This window comes from Salmo salar, chromosome ssa04 (assembly GCF_905237065.1).
Source record: "Salmo salar chromosome ssa04, Ssal_v3.1, whole genome shotgun sequence".
NCBI classification, from domain to species: Eukaryota; Metazoa; Chordata; class Actinopteri; order Salmoniformes; family Salmonidae; genus Salmo; species Salmo salar.
Window position 1 is genome coordinate 32828502 of NC_059445.1, and position 12609 is coordinate 32841110.

Below are 12609 nucleotides of genomic sequence, written 5' to 3' on the forward strand. Positions count from 1 at the left end.
CCACGGTCCCTTTCACAGATGAGCCCTGCATGATATGGAGGAACAAAGCTGCCGTAATTAGAATGAAATGAAGAAATAGATAAATGCACACAAACAGATAAAAACATGAAAAAGTAAATAAATCCACACACAAACAGATAAAAACATGAATAAGTAAATACATCCACACATAAATAGATAAACAATGATTTAAATAATGAATCCCACTTTCTTTAATTTTATTCATTTATATTATTTCTTAATTTATTTCTGTAATTCTTCCTAAAATATGATAATGAGGGGGTTCAAGCAAACATATGTGGGTGGTATCTAATACACCATTGCTGGATCAATGCCACGGCTCATTGATCAATTTCATTTGACTGGGCTGCGTTCAGTTTGAAAGAACATGTTCAAAGTTTAAAGGCCATGTTTCACATTAGCACCCTCCAAACAATAACGTGTAGCACATATAGGTGTGTATCAATATGAAATCTCACTTTTGGGGTGGAAATTGGAGATAAAATCTATTATATTGTAATGACCTGACTAGATCATAAAGGAACAATTGTCCAGACAGAGGATTGAGTTTACGAATTGACGGTTTATTAACCCAACTTCACACAGGCTACTGTTTGGCCGTAGCCCATGCCAAATAAATGAAGGATAACCTATAAAACAACCGTGACCTTCTCTTGTGAAGGCCAGATGTAAGCGATGGCTAATCCTGGTCTAACCTGTCTGGGCTAGGGGGCAGTATTTTCACGGCCGGATAAAAAACGCACCCGATTTAAACTGGTTACTACTCTTGCCCAGAAATGAGAATATGCATATTATTAGTAGATTTGGATAGAAAACACCCTAAAGTTTCTAAAACTGTTTGAATGGTGTCTGTGAGTATAACAGAACTCATATGGCAGGCAAAAACCTGAGAAGATTCCAAGTAGGAAGTGGCCTGTCTGCGATTTTGTAGTTCTCCTTTTGCTTGTCTATCGAAAATACAGTATCCGTGGGGTTATGTTGCACTTTCTAAGGCTTCCATTGGCTCTCTAAAGCCGCCAGAAAGCGGATTGGGGCGTCTCCTGTCTCTGGGCAAAGTATAGTAGCTAAGTTTGTCAGTGGTCTGCCTGAGGACAAAGGGAATGGAAATGCGCATTCACGGGCACTGCAGTTGGCATTTTTTATTTTCCTCTTTGAATGAATACAGTATTGTCCGGTTGGAATATTATCGCTATTTTACGAGAAAAATACCATAAAAATAGATTTTAAACAGCATTTGCCATGCTTCTAAGTACGGTAATGGAACATTTAGAATTTTTTTGTCTCGAAATGCGCTCGCGTGTTACCCTTTGGATAGTGACCTGAACGCACGAACAAAACGGGGGTATTTGCACATAACTATGGATTATTTGGAACAAAAACAACATTTGTTGTGGATGTAGCAGTCCTGGGAGTGCATTCTGACGACGAACAGCAAAGATAATCCAATTTTTCTAATAGTAATTCTGAGTTTAGGTTGCCCCGAACTTGGCGGGTGTCAAATTAGCTAGCCGTGATGGCTGAGCTATGTACTCAGAATATTGCAAAATGGGCTTTCGTCGAAAAGCTATTTTAAAGTCTGACATAGCGATTGCATAAAGGAGTTCTGTATCTATAATTCTTAAAATAATTGTTATGTATTTTGTGAACGTTTATCATGAGTAATTTAGTAAATTCACCGGAAGTTTTCAGTGGGAATACAATTTCTGAACATCACACGCCAATGTAAAAAGCTGTTTTTTTATATAAATATGAACTTGATTGAACAAAACATGCATGTATTGTATAACATAATGTCCTAGGAGTGTCATCTGATGAAGATCATCAAAGGTTAGTGCTGCATTTAGCTGTGTTTTGGGTTTTTGTGACATATATGCTTGCTTGAAAAATGGCTGTGTGGTTATTTGTGTCTATGTACTCTCCGGCGCGGCTCACTCTTGGATTGCATCCTACCTGACAGGTCGCTCCTACCCGGTGTCTCGCTATACACCAAGTCACTTGGCTCTGTCATATCCTCACATGGTCTCTCCTATCATTGCTACGCAGACGACACACAATTAATCTTCTCCTTTCCCCCTTCTGATAACCAGGTGGCGAATCGCATCTCTGCATGTCTGGCAGACATATCAGTGTGGATGACGGATCACCACCTCAAGCTGAACCTCGGCAAGACGGAGCTGCTCTTCCTCCCGGGGAAGGACTGCCCTTTCCATGATCTCGCCATCACGGTGGACAACTCCATTGTGTCCTCCTCCCAGAGTGCTAAGAGCCTCGGCGTGACCCTGGACAACACCCTGTCGTTCTCCGCTAACATCAAGGCGGTGACCCGATCCTGTAGGTTCATGCTATACAACATTCGCAGAGGACGACCCTGCCTTACACAGGAAGCGGCGCAGGTCCTAATCCAGGCACTTGTCATCTCCCGTCTGGATTACTGCAACTCCCTGTTGGCGGGGCTCCCTGCCTGTGCCGTTAAACCCCTACAACTCATCCAGAACGCCGCAGCCCGTCTGGTGTTCAACCTTCCCAAGTTCTCTCACGTCACCCCGCTCCTCCGCACACTCCACTGGCTTCCAGTTGAAGCTCGCATCTGCTACAAGACCATGGTGCTAGCCTACGGAGCTGTGAGGGGAACGGCACCTCCGTACCTTCAGGCTCTGATCAGGCCCTACACCCAAACAAAGGCACTGCGTTCATCCACCTCTGGCCTGCTGGCCCCCCTACCTCTTCGGAAGCACAGTTCCCGCTCAGCCCAGTCAAAACTGTTCGCTGCTCTGGCTCCCTCACAACGCCAGGACAGCGGAGTCAATCACCACCTTCCGTAGACACCTGAAACCCCACCTCTTTAAGGAATACCTGGGATAGGATATAGTAATCCTTCTAACCCCCCCCCCCCCCAAAAAAAAAGATATAGATGTACTATTGTAAAGTGGTTGTTCCACTGGATATCATAAGGTGAATGCACCAATTTGTAAGTCGCTCTGGATAAGAGCGTCTGCTAAATGACGTAAATGTAAATGATAATCTAATGTTTTGCTTTCACTGTAAAGCCTTTTTGAAAATTGACAATGTGGTTAGATTCACGAGAGTCTTATCTTTCAAATGGTGTAAAATAGTCGTATGTTTGAAATATTGAAATTATAGCATTTTTGAGGTATTTGTATTTCGCACCACGCGATTCCACTGGCTGTTGAAAATAGTGGGACGCTAACGTCCCACCTAACCCATAGAAGTTAACTTCCAATGCTCCATCCCCCTGCCCAACCCCCCTCCACGTCACTCCGCCAACCACCAGGATGCCCTGCATCAGAACATTCCAGGCATTCCTGTGATTGGCAGATAGCAGGTTGATTGGCATGGCAGACCCGCAAACATTGGTATACCAGACAATGCTGTCGGGGGATGCCATCCAGCACCCTGTCCATCAAACGCTCAAAAGTAGCTGGAGCATTGCACAGGCCGAAGCACAGGACCTTGAACTGCCAGTGTCCTCTGTTAGTGGAGAACGCATTTTTGGCTCTGACCTCTCGGGAGAGGGGCACCTGCCAGTAGCCACTGCGGAGGTCTTGTGAGGAGAACCAGGAGGACCCCCTAACCAGGTCCAGCGACTCATCGATACGTGGTATGGGGTATGAGTCCTTCCTTGTTACCTCATTCAGCCACCTGTAGTCCGCACAGAACCTCAGCTTGCCCCCTTCTTAGGAACCATGACGACTGGCTCCGCCCAGGGGCTGTCTGAGGGCTCGATGAAATCTGCCCGCTGCATCTCCAACACAGCCTTGTCTGCCGCCTCCTGGCGTGCCAACGGGATACGGTGAGGACGCATCTTGATGGGCCGAGCATCACCTGTGTCGATCTCATGCTGCACCAGATGAGTCTGACCCACCTCTACCTCACTCAGCGCAAAGCTGTCTCTGAATTCAAACAGCAAATGCCACAACTATTCCTGCTGCTCGGGGTCAAGATCAACACAGTTCCTCCCCGATATCTCCCTAATCGCAGACAGTGTCCTCTCCTCTCCAATCTGGGGTAGCTGGGCTGGGGGGGCGCGGCCCGGGCTCATGGAGGGATGTGTCGTGGAGGTAGCAGGGGGAATGTAACTCACAGTTGTAGGTGACAGAGAGGCTGGGGAAAAGTCACACACAGATGTGGGGGAGGGGGGGTAGCCATGAGTCTCTGCTGCTTTAAGTGTTGGAGTAAAGGGTTTGTTGGGTTGTGTGAATGTGATATTAGGGGGGGCCATGGTGACTGCCGGCCCCCCTGGAAGCTCAGTGTGCCCCCATTTAGGTCTAACTGGCAGCCTGTGCTCCTAAGAAAGTCCAACCCCAGGATACAAGGGTCCTGCACAGCCGCCACCCACACAGGATAACGCACAGACCTGCCCCCTATTGTCAGAGTCATTATTCCCTTCCCTTTCATGGGTGCCAGCTCACCTGTTCACACTGAGTCCAACCTGGCACAATATCTGGCCTCACCAGGGTTACTGTGGACACAGTGTCCACCAGGGCAGAGCAGGGCACCCCCTCCACAGTGACATGACAAAAGTCCCCAACACAGGTCCGGCCTACCACCACAACAGGCTCCATCAGCTTGCCATCGTCTGCTTCTAGGGGAAGTGGAGCCTTGCTTCCCCATCTGTGCCGGTGGGCTCCTCCTGAAATTGATGGTGGTTGAGAATGTGAGCCAGGGGTCCGCACTACCTGGGCTATGAGGACCCCGAGACGTTTTCCTGAGCTCTGGGGAACATGGGGCAATCTTGCCGCAGATGGCCTGGCTGGCCACACCCCCAGCAGACCCTGGGACCAGGGCGTGTGTTTTGTGTCGCCTGTAGCGACACAGCACGAATTAGTTCAGTCATTTCTGCCACCCATGCAGGCTTTTCCGGCTTTGGGCTGCTCTGCCCCTCAGCCCGCACAGTGGGTCTGTCTACCTGCACCCCCACCAAAGCCCCAGCTGAATCACGTCTGTCCTCGGGGCTAATCAATATCAAACAGGCCAGAGCATCATCCGTGAGTCACAAAGCCAACTGCAGTGCCCTATCTTCATTCGACCACCACCCAAAATGAGCTAACAGATCAAACTGAGCATGAAAAGCTTCCCAATCTGCCTTACCGGTATACTTTGGGGTCTTAACAGATACGGACGCAATCAGGAACTGGGCGCCGCCATGTTTATTTACATCCTGAGCCGCAGATTCCCTCGTCCCGCCGCGTCGACGTCACCCCTTCAGTCTGCCCACCAGAATCCGCGCGAAGCACAGTCGACGAAGCTCTCCTGCCCGCTTCAGCCGGCATCATTCTAACGTCCTTCCTCAAGCGGCCTCTGTGCTCCGACGCCCCGGCGATCTCCTCAGCCAGATCCTCCAACGTCCATGCACACACACCTCCTTGGACATAATCGTCCCCTACCTCCACCTTCAGATTCCCTCGAAGCATGTTCAACCCCCGTTCTCACGTACGTTAGCTAGCCACGGAAGTCAGCTAGCTAGCTGGCTAACTTTTATCAACGTTTTTACTTCTGACACCAATGTAATGACCTGACAAGATCATAAAGGAACAATTGTCCAGACAGAGGATTGAGTTTACGAATTTACGGCTTATTAACCTAACTTCACACAGGCTACTGTTTGGCTGTAGCCCACGCCAAATAAATGAAGGATACCCTATAAAACAACCGTGACCGTCTCTTGTGAAGGCCAGACATAAGTGAGAGAACAATGGCTAAACTTGGTCTTAACCTCCAATGTTCCATCCTCCTGCCCAACCCCCCTCCACACCACTCCGCCAACCACCAGGATGCCCGGCATCAGAACATTCCCGTGATTGGCAGATAGCAGGTTGATTGGCATGCCGGACCCCGTGAACACTGGGTACTGGTAAGTACAACACAACCAATGAATAGCTGAACACATAACACACAGCTGTCTGTGCGGGTCACTACAATATGCTGCTGTGCCCCACGTGCACCATAAAACACACACAAATACAATTTCCTTGCTTGATGTAGAAACAGGTGAACAGTTTTGGAACACTGAGCCATTGACTGCATCAGGTGGCTGTGTTACAAGTGGGTTGCTTCTAACAATAAGGGACCGGACAACAACCACATAGTTTTGAACCTGTAAAAAAAAGGGACGAGAGTAGGCAAGGAGTCGACGAGAGGAATGTCCAGAAAAGCATGGTAAGCTAACATTACTGAGCATCAAGCTAGATAGCTTGGCTACAACGGATAAAGTCGAGTTGGCTAGCTAGCTGTGTTTCATAGCCAGACTTAGTTTTACATTTAGCTTGCTAGCTAATGAACTAAACAGCAATTATCAAAAAACATTATTTTCTAGGTAGCTCAATATTTGTCAGCTATAAAGCAAGCAGGATCGTGGAAAGTCAGAAGCAATGCATGTTAGCTAGCTCACGTTAACTAGATCACTTATTGAATAATAGAGTGGATAGAGATGCTTGTTCTAGGTCCCAAGAAACAAAGAGATCTTCTGTTGAATCTGACAATTAATCTGGATGGTTGTACAGTCGTCTCAAATAAAACTGTGAAGGACCTCGGCGTTACTCTGGACCCTGATCTCTCTTTTGAAGAACATATCAAGACTGTTTCAAGGACAGCTTTTTTCCATCTACGTAACATTGCAAAAATCAGAAATTTTCTGTCCAAAAATGACGCAGAAAAATTAATCCATGCTTTTGTTACTTCTAGGCTGGACTACTGCAATGCTCTACTTTCCGGCTAAAGCACTAAATAAACTTCAGTTAGTGCTAAATACGGCTGCTAGAATCCTGACTAGAACCAAAAAATTTGATCATATTACTCCAGTGCTAGCCTCCCTACACTGGCTTCCTGTTAAGGCAAGGGCTGATTTCAAGGTTTTACTGCTAACCTACAAAGCATTACATGGGCTTTATTCCTACCTATCTTTCCGATTTGGTCCTGCCCTACATACCTACACGTACGCTACGGTCACAAGACGCAGGCCTCCTAATGTCCCTAGAATTTCTAAGCAAACGGCTGGAGGTAGGGCTTTCTCCTATAGAGCTCCATTTTTATGGAATGGTCTGCCTACCAATGTGAGAGACGCAGACTCAGTCTCAACCTTTAAGTCTTTACTGAAGACTTATCTCTTCAGTAGGTCCTATGATTAAGTATAGTCTGGCCCAGGAGTGTGAAGGTGAACGGAAAGGCTGGAGCAACGAACCGCCCTTGCTGTCTCTGCCTTGCCGGTTCCCCTCTTTCCACTGGGATTCTCTGCCTCTAACCCTTTTACAGGGGCTGAGTCACTGGCCTACTGGTGTTCTTCCATGCCGTCCATGGGAGGGGTGCGTCACTTGAGTGGGTTGAGTCACTGACGTGGTCTTCCTGTCTGGGTTGGCGCCCCCCCCTTGGGTTGTGCCATGGCGGAGATCGTTGTGGGCTATACTCGGCCTTGTCTTAGGACGGTAAGTTGGTGGTTGGAGACATCCCTCTAGTGGTGTGGGGGCTGTGCTTTGGCAAAGTGGGTGGGGTTATATCCTGCCTGTTTGGCCCTGTCTGGGGGTATCATCGGATGGGGCCACAGTGTCTTCTGATCCCTCCTGTCTCAGGCTCCAGTATTTATGCTGCAGTAGTTTATGTGTCGGGGGGCTAGGGTCAGTCTGTTACATCTGGAGTATTTCTCTTGTCTTATCCGGTGTCCTGTGTGTATTTAAATATGCTCTCTCTAATTCTCTCTTTCTCTCTTTCTGTCTTTCTCTCGGAGGACCTGAGCCCTAGGACCATGCCTCAGGACTACCTGGTATGATGACTCCTTGCTGTCCCCAGTCCACCTGGCCGTGCTGCTGCTCCAGTTTCAACTGTTCTGCCTGCGGCTATGGAACCCTGACCTGTTCACCGGACGTGCTTGTTGCACCCTCGACAACTACTATGATTATTATTATTTGACCATGCTGGTCATTTATGAACATTTTAACATTTTAACATCTTGACTATGTTCTGTTATAATATCCACCCTGCACAGCCAGAAGAGGACTGGCCACCCCTCATAGCCTGGTTCCTCTCTAGGTTTCTTCCTAGGTTTTTGGCCTTTCTAGGGAGTTTTTCCTAGGGAGTTTTTCCTAGCCACCGTGCTTCTTTCACATGCTTTGCTTGCTGTTTGGGGTTTTAGGCTGGGTTTCTGTACAGCACTTTGAGAATATCAGCTGATGTACGAAGGGCTATATAAAAATAAATTTGATTTGATTTTGATTTGAAATTTGATACTTAATAAGCTAGCTAACTACAGTCAAGTAAGGAGGAGCATGTTGTCATGATGGAATACAATCACCTAGCTATGTGAAGCTAGCCACAAGACGGATTTGCCACAATAGTTGCATTTACTATTTACCTTAGGAAATGTTAGTGAGATGTGACGTTGTGCCATAAAATATAAATAATAGTTTAACTAGCTATAACTTCTTATGTATGTGTAATTTGTCATAGCCGTTATCACAAAATGGCATGCATACTCAGACCTATTGTCATTTAAAGACATACATGTGAAATATGGATACTGATACATGAATCCTAAATACAGGTACCATTTTCTTGTTAGTCTCTACAGGTTTGTCATCTGATTTCTTGGAGCCTGGTGGAGATAGATGAAACCATACTACAATGCAGGACATTTCAATGCATCCAGGTTGAGGCTTGCTACCAGCAGGAACATGGAGCACTCTCTCAGTAAGTCATGATATTATTGTTTTCCTTTACATTGCATGATACTAGGCAGGAGGCCCTGGGCCAGTGGGAGGTCAGGGCTCGCTCTCTTTCTAGCACTCACTATCTCTCTCCAGGTACTACAGACAGAATGGTGCAAGGACCTCCAGAGCCTTCTAACCAACTACCTGTGATCTCTCCAGAGCACAGAATAGTAAACTACAGTCATATGCATCATGTAAACCTCCTTCACTGTGGCAGTCTGCCTGTGTGATGACATAGCATATTATCCAGAGCCACTGGTTAGATTGGATTTACCATACTCATTCCAAAATTCATGCTCTCTCCTCCCTGTAAAAGTCTCCCAGACTTTTATCAAAACTAACATGTGTCCATCCTCCTATCCCAAGGTGAGTCTGCAGGGCTATGAAACTCTAGAAGAACACATCAAAACACCTGCCACCCTGTTGTCAGCTATATGCTTTCCCTGTGGCAGGATGCAACTATCAAGGCTTTTAAAGGCTGCATTTTGGGGATGACCAAATGCAATAAAGTTTTGTATAAGCTCGTGAAAATGTTGTTAGATTACAAAATAATAAAATTTTCATAGCATGTTTGTCACCAACTTTTACTAACATCTGTGGTAACTTAAACAAAGAAAACTTGGAGCTTATGATTCAGATGGTCTAAAGTAAATGCAAGTCTCATGTCTAGGGTGAATACATTTTTATTGGCTGATTTTTAATGGAATATCTACATAGGTGTTCAAAGGCCCATTATCAGCAACCATCACTCCTGTGTTCCAATGGCACATTGTGTTAGCTAATCCAAGTTTATAATTTTAAAAGGCTAATTGATCATTAGAAAACCCTTTGGCAATTATGTCAGCACAGCTGAAAACTGTTGTTCTGATCAAAGTGTCTTGGTAATTTCTCGCATGGAATAGCCTTCATTTCTCAGAACAAGAATAGACTGACAAGTTTCAGAAGAAAGCTTTGTTTCTGACCAATTTGAGCCTGTAATCGAACCCACAAATGCTGATGCTCCAGATACTCAACTAGTCTAAAGAAGGTCAGTTTTATTGCTTCTTTAATTATCACGACAGTTTTCAGCTGTGCTAACATAATTGCAAAAGGTTTTTCTAATGATTAATTAGCCTTTTAAAATAACAAACTTGGATTAGCTAAAACAACGTGCCATTGGAACACAGGTTGCTGATAATGGGCCTCTGTTGATATTCCATATAAAATAAGCCGTTTCTAGCTACAATAGTCATTTACAACATTAACAATGTCTACACTGTATTTCTGATCAATTTGTTATTTTAATGGACAAAAAATTTGCTTTTCTTTCAAAAACAAGGACATTTCTAAGTGACCCCCGACTTTTGAACGGTAGTGTATATCCCCAGACAAGATTGAAGAACGGGACAAAGTGAATATAAGTCAGTGATTGCTTTTGGTATGAATTATAGTGGTTACATACAATACATGTTGACAGAATGGCTGAGTGACAGACTGTTGCTGCACTCCCAGGTAATGCCCTTGCTTCTGGTACCACTGAAGGCCACAGTCTTCAGTCAGTCAGCTTGAAGATGTGTCAGCATCCAGGCCCATGTCACAACATGCTGTGGCCTGATAGGGAGCTGACAATAAATGCATTATGTACCTTTCATCACCAAAGCCGTGTTAGCATTTACTGCACATGTTGCTGAACAATTCAAACCTTTTGTCATTGATATGGAAATTCACATACAATATTCAGCATAAATAAGCATTGACTAATGCCTCTAGGGCAGGGGTAAGAAACCCTGGTCCTGGAGAGCCACAGGCACTTCATGTTTTGATTTAACCGACCTGGAAGAACAGGTGTTGAATTTAGATAATCACTTAACTGATCAAATCTTTAATTTGGTCAGGTCTGCGTTCAGTACATAAAAACTTAATTGAATGGAAACGGTGCTGTACTTAACGACTACTTGAAAAACGGGGAGGGGTTGGGTTGTGGGTTCAAAATGCACTGCTTCTCTTTAAATACTTCACTCATTGCTTCAAGCCCCACCCCGGCACACCCACCAAACTGAGCAAATGTATCTCAGATTGTTCAAGAACGAACAGGAATGTTTTGGGGAAAATGTGGCGTTCAGTACAAACTGTTCCGCAACGTAGCAAAAGTTTAAGTGAAATTAACACATCCCTGTTGTGGTGCCTAGTTGAAACTAAATCCAGCAGTGCCTGTGGCACCCCAGGAACAGGGTTGCCTACCCCTGCTCTAGGGTCCTGCAGCACTCCAGGAACAGGGTTGTCTACCCCTGCTCTAGGGTCCTGCAGCACTCCAGGAATATGGTTGTCTACCCCTGCTCTGGGGTCCAGCAGCACTCCAGGAACATGGTTGTCTACCCCTGCTCTAGGGTCCTGCAGCACTCCAGGAACAGGGTTGCCTACCCCTGCTCTAGGGTCCTGTGGTGAAAGGACTGCTGTGCAAGGTATAAGGCAACAGATTTCTTCTAGGGCCCATATTCACAAAGCGTCTCAGAGTAGGGATAGAAATCTAGGAAAACCTCCCCCTTGTCAATGTAATTGTATTCAGTGTGAAGGCAAAAATGATCCTACAATCACTACTACGCTCAGCATACTGGCCTGTCAGCAATGCCAAATGCAACCAAAACATGAAAAATAATTATCTTAGTCAGCTAACTTAATGAAACACTAATGTAAATGTGCACAAGCCCCCTAATCAGCCAAATTATATGAAAACAACACAGCCTATTTGCAGTAAAACAAGGACAGGCATTTTTCATGCCAACTTTCAGTCAGAAAAGCATCAATAAACAGGCAAGGGAACAAAGTAGTTTGACAAAAACTGCTCAAATCTTCAGCAACTAGCTACCAATATAACTATCAATTATCTAGCTAGTTTTTCTTTTCTAGAACTCTAGCTAGAGTCCACTTAGCTAGCTAGCTGAGGTGAACTATGTTGGTGGGGGTTAGCTAGCTAACTGAGGTGAACTCTGTTGGTGGGGGTAAGATAACGTTAGCTAGCTTTCCCCCAGCAGTTTCAAGATAGCAGGCTTGTTAATGGTATTTTTATCAACTTTATCAATCAGATGAATAGCTATCAAATATATTCGTTCACCTACGTGTCCCTTCTTCGATGACGTTGACATACAATAAATGTTGCATTACCGCCACCTACTGGACTGGAGTATACCTCCCTTATACTTTTGCTTTAAAAAAATTATAACTACAAATAAATGAACAAATACCCTACAATCTAACCCTACACGCACTAAAAACTCACCACCCTACTACACTATTTAAATACAGTTGAAGTCGGAAGTTTACATACACGTTAGCCAAACACATTTAAACTCAGTTTTTCACAATTTCTGACATTCTCTGTCTTAGGTCAGTTAGGATCACCACTTTATTTTAACAATGTGAAATGTCAGAATAATAGTAGAGAGAATGATATATTTCAGCTTTTATTTCTTTCATCACATTCCCAGTGGGTCAGAAGTTTACGTACACTCAATTAGTATTTGGTAGCATTGCCTTTACATTGTTTAACTTGGGTCAAAGGTTTCGGGTAGCCTTCCACAAGTTTCCCACAATAAGTTGGGTACATTTTGGACCATTCCTCCTGACAGAGATGGTGTAACTGAGTCAGGTTTGCAGGCCTCCTTGATCACATACACTTTTTCAGTTCTGTCCACAAATTTTCTATAGGATTGAGGTCAGGGTTTGTGATGTCCACTCCAATACCTTGACTTTGTTGTCCTTAAGCCATTTTGCTACAACTTTGGAAGTATGCCTGGGGTCATTGTCCATTTGGAAGACCCATTTGTCACCAAGCTTTAACTTTCTGACTGATGTCTTGAGATGTTGCTTCAATATATCCACATCATTTTCCATC

At 45.1% G+C, this 12609-nt stretch overlaps 1 protein-coding gene across 2 annotated transcripts in view; it reads right to left on the reverse strand.

Moving 5' to 3' along the window:
• The window catches only part of st6gal1 (ST6 beta-galactosamide alpha-2,6-sialyltranferase 1), a 163936-nt gene that overhangs the window by 14307 nt on the left and 137020 nt on the right, over nt 1–12609 (reverse strand). The gene's annotated exons all lie outside the window — the stretch shown is intronic.